Consider the following 10262-nt stretch of genomic DNA (forward strand, 5'->3'; position numbering starts at 1 on the left):
GGTTTCAATAAAAGCTGTTTTTGGACTAATGAGGAAATATTGAGTTCTAAAAAAAATTATAGGACAATGACCTCTTATATGTCAAAAGATCAAGGAAAAAATGTATTACTCAATTCATGACCCCTTTAAGTAAGACTTAAATACATTTTAAATGCACTTTCATAATTACTCTTATTGGTATAAGTGTAGTGCCAAATACTGACAAGCTTTTATGCTAAACTAAATGTAATTTCTGTATGTCAAAAGTAAATGTTGACTCCTTTAACTTCCCAAGTGAAAAAAAATAATAATATGCTAAGTATACTTGCAGCCAGACTAATTATCGACAGACTTATTAGTTAACTTGAAGTGTGCTATTTTGAAAGAACTAATTTTGTACCAAGTATATTTTAGTTGTAATTAAATTGTAGTAAAGCATAACTTTAAGTGTATTTAGTGTGCTTTTGTGTAATTGGACCAACTTCAAGTATACTTTAAGTATATGCCTGTGTAGGGACTAATTACATGCTTGATTAGTGATATTAAGGTGTACTTTATTTGTGTTATAAGTACATTACAAATTAATTATGAGTGTCTTCGAAACATACAAGCAATATACCATAAGTGTATTTACATTTATTTTTGGCGTTTTCACCTTTTATTAGGATAGGACAGTAGCTAGACAGGAAGTGAGGTGGGAGAGAGAGAGAGGGACGGGATCAGGTCCACGAGCCGCGACTCGAACTCGGGTCTCCTGAAGCACATGTCGGTGCACTTGCCCACGAGGCTAATACTACAAACTGCATACTTTGTCTTCAATAACAAATGTACAATATTAGACAGACAAAACTTAGCTATACTTTTACAAAATACTATTGTATACTATAATGTATTTTGAAAGTATACTTCAATGCATTGTTACAATGATCATTTCCAGCACACAGTTAAAATATTTTCACTTTAAGTATATTTTTCTAAAATATACTTTAAGAAAATTTACTAAAGTACAATTATTTTAAAGTGTGTTAAAGGTTGTATTGTGAAAATAGGTAAAATTGTGATGCTAATATACTTTTAATATATTTAAAGTACAATTGTTGTTAGTATATTTGCAATGTACTATTGAAAAAGGGAATATATTTCAAATACAATAAAGTATATTTTTGTTTCACTAGAGTTGTACTGAACTTGGAATACTTCTTTAAGATGTCATTTAAGCTGACTTAGCTAAGAGAGTTGTCCAGCAGCGAATCAGTGAAAAGACATGCTAGCCATTCACTTTTACAGTATTCAGTCTTCCTGCTGTCATTTCGCAATTATAGTTCTCAAAATGCCTCAACGCTAGCAGTTATCAGTCATCAGGAATACTTAGGCAGAATTTCAATGTTAAATAATTTATATCTATTTAGAAAGGAAAAGGTTTGTCAGGATAAGCCTAGCCGCAAGCCACCTAGACAAATAAGAGGACATCTTTCTACCAGATGTGTGTTCATTTCCCCCATTTTTACATTATTGTTGTTTCATTTTTAGCCTAACTGACAGGTCTTGCTCATTCTATTGCATCTTAACGTTCAATTATTTGGTGCCGGGATGTCTCAGGCCTGCTTCAATTTGCTGATTTTCACATTTAGTCATATCGAGCCGCCTGGCGGACAGAGTATTAGCTGTATAATTTTGTGGTCTGCGGACTGATGGATTGCGCTATCTGATATCTCTAAAAGAGGGAGAATTTTTCAGGTCAATAAATGTTTATTTTGAGAACCCTCCAGACTGGATAACAATATAGAACGGTTTTGATGGTAAAGGATGATTAAGTGATCTTCGTTATTGAGAACGCTCTGTCTCTCTTCATGTCTAAGCTCCGTCTCCGTCTCCTCGTTTCACCCCTCATATCTCTCTGGTTTCCTTCACCCTGCACCTCTCGGCTCCTTAGCTTACAGTTTCTCCTTCTGTCTCCCACTCAGATGAATGTTTTATCTGATAAGCTATTTCATAGCCTTGTAAATCTTCTATAGGCATTGTCAGACTCTCGCCATAAGGCCAAAGTGCCCACCCTCATAAGAAAGTGTACTCTTTGAACTTGGGCCGCCTGCTTGTTCGGCAGTGCGACTGCCGACTTTACGAGACAGAAATATTTGGAGCGCATGACGGCGAGAGACAGAGAGACTCCTGTAGGTTATGATTTTGGTCACTCCGTCAATACCTTCACGGTAACATCATGTAAGAAGCAGGGAGCTTGGAAACAATCTAGTTTAGAAACTGTTAAACACATTAACTGCTGAAATCAACTGCGCTGGATATGTTGACCTCCGCGCCACTAATTTTCGTCCAAGCTAACCACCAACTCCTCATCGCTCTTTCTCTGTTGGAGAGGGAAAGTCCCCTCAATGGTCTTTCAGTACAGCCTCAATGTTATCTGAAGTTTCTAATTAGTCTCAATGCAGTCCAAAGAGATGTTGGCGTAAGAAAAACAGACTTGGCTTGAATGTCTCCAAATGGCCTTTCATCATCAGAACACCAAAGCTTCTTTTAGTAAGCTTCTTTTTATTCTAAAACCTCAACAAAGGTTCCATAGACTTATTTAAGTAGAATGTAAAGAATGCAGCTGGTCTCACCAAACTTTATGTGTTTCCAGCAGTGCATGTTACATGCATGGGCTGAACATCTGCACAGTTGTAAATGGACCCTAAACTTTCATCAACTGCTCAGTTTCAAGCATTGGTAAAAAGTCATTGGGTTCAAGAGTTTTGTGGCAACTTCTGAACAGGAACGCCACGAGTCATTTAGCCCAGCTTTACCCCAATCTTGTAATCCTCAGGTCACTTTAGTTTAGGTTTTTGATGTGGACTTTAAAGGATGGAAATATTTTCAAAGTCCAAATCATTATAATGATTATACTGTATGGGGGGGACTAAAATTTTACAAACAGTGGCTTTCAATGTGCTTATTTCGGCGATAATTAAATAAATAAACAAAAAAGATGGGTTTATGCCTATTCATTGCAAATCTGTATTTTTTGATGAATCAATGTTTATTTTGAAAATATTCACACTTAAAAACAATATAAAATGAATAGTTCAATTCAGATATCAAAATTAGAACACAAAAAAGAAGAAATAGAACAAAATCTATCAGACTCATATAATAGTTTTTTGGTGGCAAAACATTGCAAAAGACAAAATATTGCAAGAAACAAAATTTAACAAAAATAACGAAATATAATGTTAACATTAATGCAACTAATAACATGGACAATCATTTTATAGCATTTGCTAATCTCAAATTAAAATTTAATGTTTTACACATTCCAACAGATTTTTTTAACATTTTAAGTACAATGAACACACATTAATATAACATTAATCTTGATTATAAAATGCTGTAAAATTGTTGTTCATGGTTAGTTTTTTATACTTAATTAACTAATGTTAATGAACCTTACTGTAAACTGTTACTAAATGTTTTATGGTATCAAATAATGGTATCAGTAATGGTATCAAAAGACAATCAAAGCCTAAACTTACATAAAAAAAGATACAGATCCTGATATTAAATGGACAAATGCTTCTTGAAATAATCCAAGGATTAGTTTTACTGCGGTCATATGTTAAGGTCAGTTCACTGCACTCGGCTCAGTGAGGTGGACAGCTGCTCGAATGTGCTTTCGCTCACCCTGCACTAGGAAGCAGATGTGTCCTGAGGTTAATCTGAGGGAAAACAGGATCTTTAATCATTCAACCAATACCTGAGCTATGTCTGTAGCCATCTGGTACTTCAATTAACCCTAGCATTGTTCAAAAGTAAAAGTACAGGAGATGTGCTTTCACAAAAAAAAGTATCCTCACCAAACTCAAACAGGCATGGAATGACTTCACTTGCACTGGACTTTAACACAAGCATCTGTAAAGAGTTACCACCTCAGATTGTTGATTATAAATGGCACCTTTTCAAAATGGAGAGAGCCCACGTGTTTATAGTTAAAACACATAGTCTGGCTAGTGTGTCACTGGCCCCCTGTTTTTCAAAAGAGCCATCCAGCTGTTTTGGATCAGTCTGTATCACTCATTCTCTTTTGAAGGACATGTACTGTAGATTTCTCTTCATGCTGAAGAGTTGCGTTTCAGGTCATTTGTGTTGTGGGTAAAAAGCATAGGCTTTCTGAAAGTGATCTTAAGTGGAAAGCTAGATAACTGGGGTCTCTTTGCTTATCTAACCCAGCTGTCATCCTGAAGATGAAATGGTGACAAGCATAATAAAGGTTTATGACTCACAGTAGTAGTGGGTGATCTTTATTTTATCTTCTTTTTTTTCTTCTTTTTTTTTTTTTTACAAAACTATTTAATAAGTCATATCTAAAGGTTCAGAGAGCTACAGTTATTCATGAGACATTTTATCAGTTACGCTGATTTATACTGTTACACAAGGTATGAATGTGTGGATATTTCTTGTGAGACATGGGAGGTTTTCATACTTAACAAAACGCAAATATTTGCCCTGTTGACCTCCATGGCTATGATTATAGGCCTTGTAAAAACAGTTGTTCAGTAATTCTTCATATAGCTTCATTCCCTTTTTATTCTATGAAGCATAAATAAAATCGTACATCTTCTTATTGACGCAATTGCATGCAATAGTAAGAATTGTAAACTTTGCTCTTTTGAATTGGTTACCTACCTAACCACCTACAACATTTTAGCAACCACAATGAAATGACCACAGAGAGTCAGGACCTCGGTTTAATGTCTCATCCAAAGGACGGTCTTTGACAGTATAGTGTCCCCATCACTATCCTGGGATGTTAAGACCCACACAGACCACAGGGTGAGCGCCCCCTACTGGCCTCACTAACACCTCTTCCAGCAGCAAACTAGTTTCCCCAGGAGGTCTCCCATCCAGGTACTAACCAGGATCAACCCTACTTAGCTTCAGCGGGCAACCAATCTTGGGCTACAGGGTGACATGGCTGCTGGCTGCTAGCTTTTAGTTCCATTTAACACAGAAAGGGAAATATATAATTCCATATAAATCCAATCAGCAGACTTTCCCCTAAAATCATGCAGAAAAAGGGCTGCAGATTCCATCTGGGCCTGATAATGGTTGTGAGAAATCTGTACCACCTGTCTGCATAAAACCATCTGCGACGAGCTTCAACCTGACAGACTTCTTGTCTTCTCAATCTCAGAGCTTTTTCACCCCAGGTACAAGAGCGTACATGAGAATGTCCTCATTCCCCCGCATGCATCCCTGCATCTGTGTGTGTTTTTTTATGTGTGCGGCACACAGAAAATGAAGATGGGCCGTTTGATTCCTGCACAAAGAACAAGAGATCACTGATGCTTCTCATAACTCAGGCCTGATGGGGACCGACGATAACGTCTCCTCATTCCTGGACGTCTTCCCAAAGCTAAATCTGAATTCTTCCACAGGTCTGCTGTTTTGCTTTATGGCTTTTGCTTTTTTTTGCATTTTTCTTTGATTGCACTCTATGATACCATCACTGTCATCAATTCATATTTAAAGTCTTCTGACCAGAGTTTGTCAGGAGGCAGTCACAAAAAATAACAAAACCACTTTGGAAATATTTCCAACCAGATAAAGATGGTGTGTGAACATGTAACTAATCAATCAATCAATCAATCAATCTGAGTGTGATTGCTTATAAACTAAACACTAAATAAAATTAATATAGAAAAATAATACAAATTATATACAAACTTTTATTTTATCCAAAATAAAAGTATGTGTGTGTACTGTATATAATTATTTTGTATATATAAATACACACATATGCATGTATATACTGTGTATATATATATATATATATATATATATATATATATATAAATAATTTATATTACATATAAATATAAATATTTTATATATAAATAACCCACCTTTAATCACCAAAAATCACTTACGAAAGTAAAAGCAAACCTTTTCTCAACAAGCTGCACAATTTAAGGTATTGTTCATGCCTGTAGAACAAACAGTGCACAAAAGTTTAACACTTAGAACAAAACCCTGATCCAAAGTATGAGCAAAAGCAGCTGTCACACATGCCGTAGAAAACAACAATTAACAATATATTATGCGGGGGGGGGGGGGGGGGGGTGGGGGGGGGGGAGCATCCATAATGTCTCTTACACTGAAACTCTCCATAAAAATACCACACTTAAAGTTTACATTCCAGTATGCTGTCTTTCTCTCTGTCTTCACTTCAGTTTACATATCCCAGGGTTGTTCCAGATGTTGCAGATGATTAGAAGTATGCATTCTGATAAATGACTTAAAAAGCAGTTGTGTTGAAAGCTTTCATCAGTGACACACATCATTACAGATGATGTCTACAGCTGTCAACATCAAGTCATTCTCTATGGGATGTCGTAAACAGAAACAGTTAACTGCTGTGGAAAGTTTTACAAATGCAGTTGCTTTCAGTTGTTAGTAATTTGCTATCAAAACAGTGTTGTCACATCGCATTAATCCATGACCAAAATTTCCTGTCACATCGAACATCACTGTGTGTTACAGAATGTCAGAATGCGCATGTTAACATTGTAACTCTCAGTAGTTTAACCACAAAATCATAACGCAGGCCAAAATAAGAACTATTCATCGTCTAAGGGAATTAAAAGTCCTCTACAAACAATTAATCATGAGTAAAAAGTGTTTTATGAAATAAAGAAGCTGTCTCTGGACCTTCGCAAGCACACATTACTCTGCAAAACAGGGTGCCTGGCATCTGCCACATATTTAAAGATTCCAGGCTTGATTAAGACACAAATAATGATAATCGGACCACCCATAGTTTGGCGTGCTCAGTTTGTTGATATGTCTGATGCGGGGCAGACTAAAAGTCCTTACCAGATTTGGAAGGAGGCCACTTTGGTGGATATGACCTGATATGTTTGTCTGCTGCTGAAATGTAGGCTACTCTTTTCATATGAGGGAGGAAAAGTGTGATAAATAACACAGAATTTTTTTTTGATTTTATGTGACTAACCAATCATACATTTATAAATTTTATTTCTTGGCTCCTGGATTTATAAGCTAAAAGAGGAGAAAAAACACAGATAATCAAAAATTACAGTAAATTATTCTTCTTCTTCTAAATGGCTGTCATTAGAATAAAAATTGCTTAGTCTCTTCTGGAATTGGTTTAAGATGCGCGTGTAATTTGAGACCATGTGGTACCTCAGCCTTAACCAAGACGTTTCAACTGCCTTTTTTGAAAACGTTCACTTCTGTGGTAAATGATGATGGCTCCCTTTTTCTCTCTTCCGTCCACTGACAACTTTGATGGTCTATTATTTTTAATAAACAGTTTTAGTGCTGAAATAAATCAATTTCAGGAGTGCCTAATCCTCAACTCAAGCAGACTGTAAAGCCACAAGTTCTGGAGAAATGTTTGAGACAACTAGTAATGGAACACATATGTCACATAGAGAGGGCCTTTGGGAACCCTGTATGTACCAATACTTTACTTCAGATGGTGAGGCTTTGAAAAAAAAAATCAAAGTGTCTCCGATGTGAAGAAAGCCTTATACAGACATCTACTAGGATCCCCATCACTTTAGCTGTCTTTGGTATAAAATGGCCTTTTGGCCAATCAGAATAAAGATAACAGCATCGTCTTCTTTTCCATAGATTAAGACAAATTTACTACTAAGTACTACAACAATTCTGAAGTAAGTTTGCTGCCAACATGCAATGCTTTTTAAGTGATGTTGGGTGACGTCACTTCTTATTGACATTTAAAGTATTGTCAAACAAAATGGAGGCTAGCTAGACCCTCCCTCCTCCTCATCCGCGCACTAACCCCCCAAACCCCACCCCAAATCCTTCTTGTCGGTTATTGGCTGGAACAGTTTGTTATGTTTCGTGGTGCGGGTTAGCCCAGTTTGTTTTTCTTGCTGTTTGTGGAGCCTGGGGTGTCTACAGAGACCGCGTTTTTTTTACAGTGTGTTCAGGGGACAGGCAGCTAGCGGATGGTGAGGAGATGTTTGCTGTATGTGACAAAAAATGTTTTGGCCTAAAAAACGTGTGACATCGCTTAGAGCACCTTTAACCTTACATTTTTCCTAACGTTACCCCATTAAACTTATCCCAACTTGTAAGCTTGTTAGCACATAAGCTAACATCAGTGTATTACAACGTCAGTTCAGAATGAATCAGAATACCTTTGCTGAGTTTAAGGCTTATTTTCTGATTTTAATGTCTGTCATTGTCAAAAGTTATAAGGGAAATAAAAATGAACACGTAATGAAACAAGATCCACTGTGTTTTAATGAGTGATCGTGTTGACCATAGTTACGTGTTAGCATGATCAGTGTTGTTTGCTAATTTAGCTATGTAAAAGTGAACCTTTTTTCTTCAGTTTCAATTTCAATGTCTGGAAACAACAATTGGTTGTTTATTATTTGCATATGAGCTTCACCTTGGTCATATATCATTTTATTAGCTGTAGCTACATTAGGTGTCATGTTGCATGAAATTAAATGTTGCAAGAAAGAGGCACATTGAAGAAGACTGAAGAAATAAACTTTTTGACCAGAGTTTGAGTTAATTATTGTTATTATATAAATGAATAAAATTATAATATGCATACATAAATAATGTCTGTATTTGAATCTGGATTCCCTTGCATGCTGTACAAACACACACACACACACACACACACACAAAAGTACATGTCTAAAAAATGGCACTTTTTCTGTAAGTCATCCATGTAATTGTGCTATCTGTGTCCAGGAAACTGTGTTCCAGGCCTGTTGCACGTACAGTAAGCATTGGGCTTTCTGATTAACCAGTCATCTCCTCATAGCCACCATCGTGTGTTCCAGCCGCATGTCTGAACTCATGCGGTAAAGAGGCTTTAGTTTACAAACTGTTGGGTTAGAGGTTTACTCCTCTCTGCCGCCTGGTTTAGCTGGAAAAACCCAAAGCTTCTTCTGGCACTTGCTCAGTCGACAGCAGAGTCACTTTGAACAGTCTCAGTGGCACAGTTGCTTAATACAGAGAGTGTAGGATAAATACAGCACAAAGGTCAACCAGTTCAACTAAGACTTCTTTGCTACTATATGATCGTTTTTTGGGACTTGGTTTCCTGTTACGGCTGACTGGTACCTTTATCAAATCATGATTACAGAAGAGATACAAAACCAATATACTGTAGTATAACAAATTAAAAAAGAACAAGCTAAATTTAGTATAAACATTTGTCTTCTGAAATAATCAGGGCTGCCAATGGTGCCAATGGTTTCTACAATCCACTTACAGTAGGCTCACAATGCTTTTGGGAAAGATAGCCCAGGTTGGTTGGCTTGGCTGTATCGTAAATAGCCATTTTTCTGGGTAAATCTGAAGATACTTGTAGAACTAGTTAACATGTCAAATATTATATAATATATCTGCTCCTTCACCAAAGATAATATATCTGTTCTGTAATTAAGTGTATAGAAATGATATGCGAGCGCACCCACTTCCTGGACTGGCCTCATCCTCCCAAATGCCTTAATGATTTGAATGCTCTGTTTTGTATGGTTGGTTTTGCATCACTAAGCAACCGTGGAAATGTTCAGTTATTGCTGGGGAGCATCCAAGAGGTTAATGAGAAAGGGGTTGACCACTGGGCTCTGACATCTTTCCTGCTTATCCTTTGTGGTTTACTGTCAAATGTCTTTAGCATGTTAAATACGGTGGAGGAGTCGGGATAAGATAATTTCACTGCCAAACTGGAGGACACTAAAGACTTTCCTTCTACAGTACCAGTCCTGGATAAATTATGTTTGTAATTAGAAATGTGTGCTGTACTTTGTAATAAAAGGTTTTAAAAAAAAAAAAAAACATTCCTGGAATCAGTAGCTACAAAGACCAAGATTAACTATTACATATGAGCCCTGGCCAAATGCTTGCTTACCAAATGTGTGATCCATAATAATAAAAAAAAACACAGCTGGTCTTGTTTAAACATTTTGGGCTTTCGGAAGTGTCCTTAAAAAGTTTATCTGGAAAATATTTTTTTCCTATCTATTGGTAGAATACAAAGAGGGATGTGGTTAGTATCTGCGTGATTTAAGGACACACGTGTATGGCAATATGAAGAGCCAGTTGGTCAAAAAAATTGCTGACACAAAAATTCTGTCATCCTTTGCTTGCCCTCAAATCGTTTTTAAACCTGTATGAACTTAATTCATCGTTGGAGCACAGAAGAATATATTTTGAGGAATGTTTGAGTCTAAAGAACAGTGGAACCCCTTTGATTTTCATTGTATGGACAAGAA

The sequence above is a fragment of the Abramis brama genome, assembly GCF_963993115.1.
Source record: "Abramis brama genome assembly, chromosome: 11".
Classification (NCBI taxonomy): Eukaryota; Metazoa; Chordata; class Actinopteri; order Cypriniformes; family Leuciscidae; genus Abramis; species Abramis brama.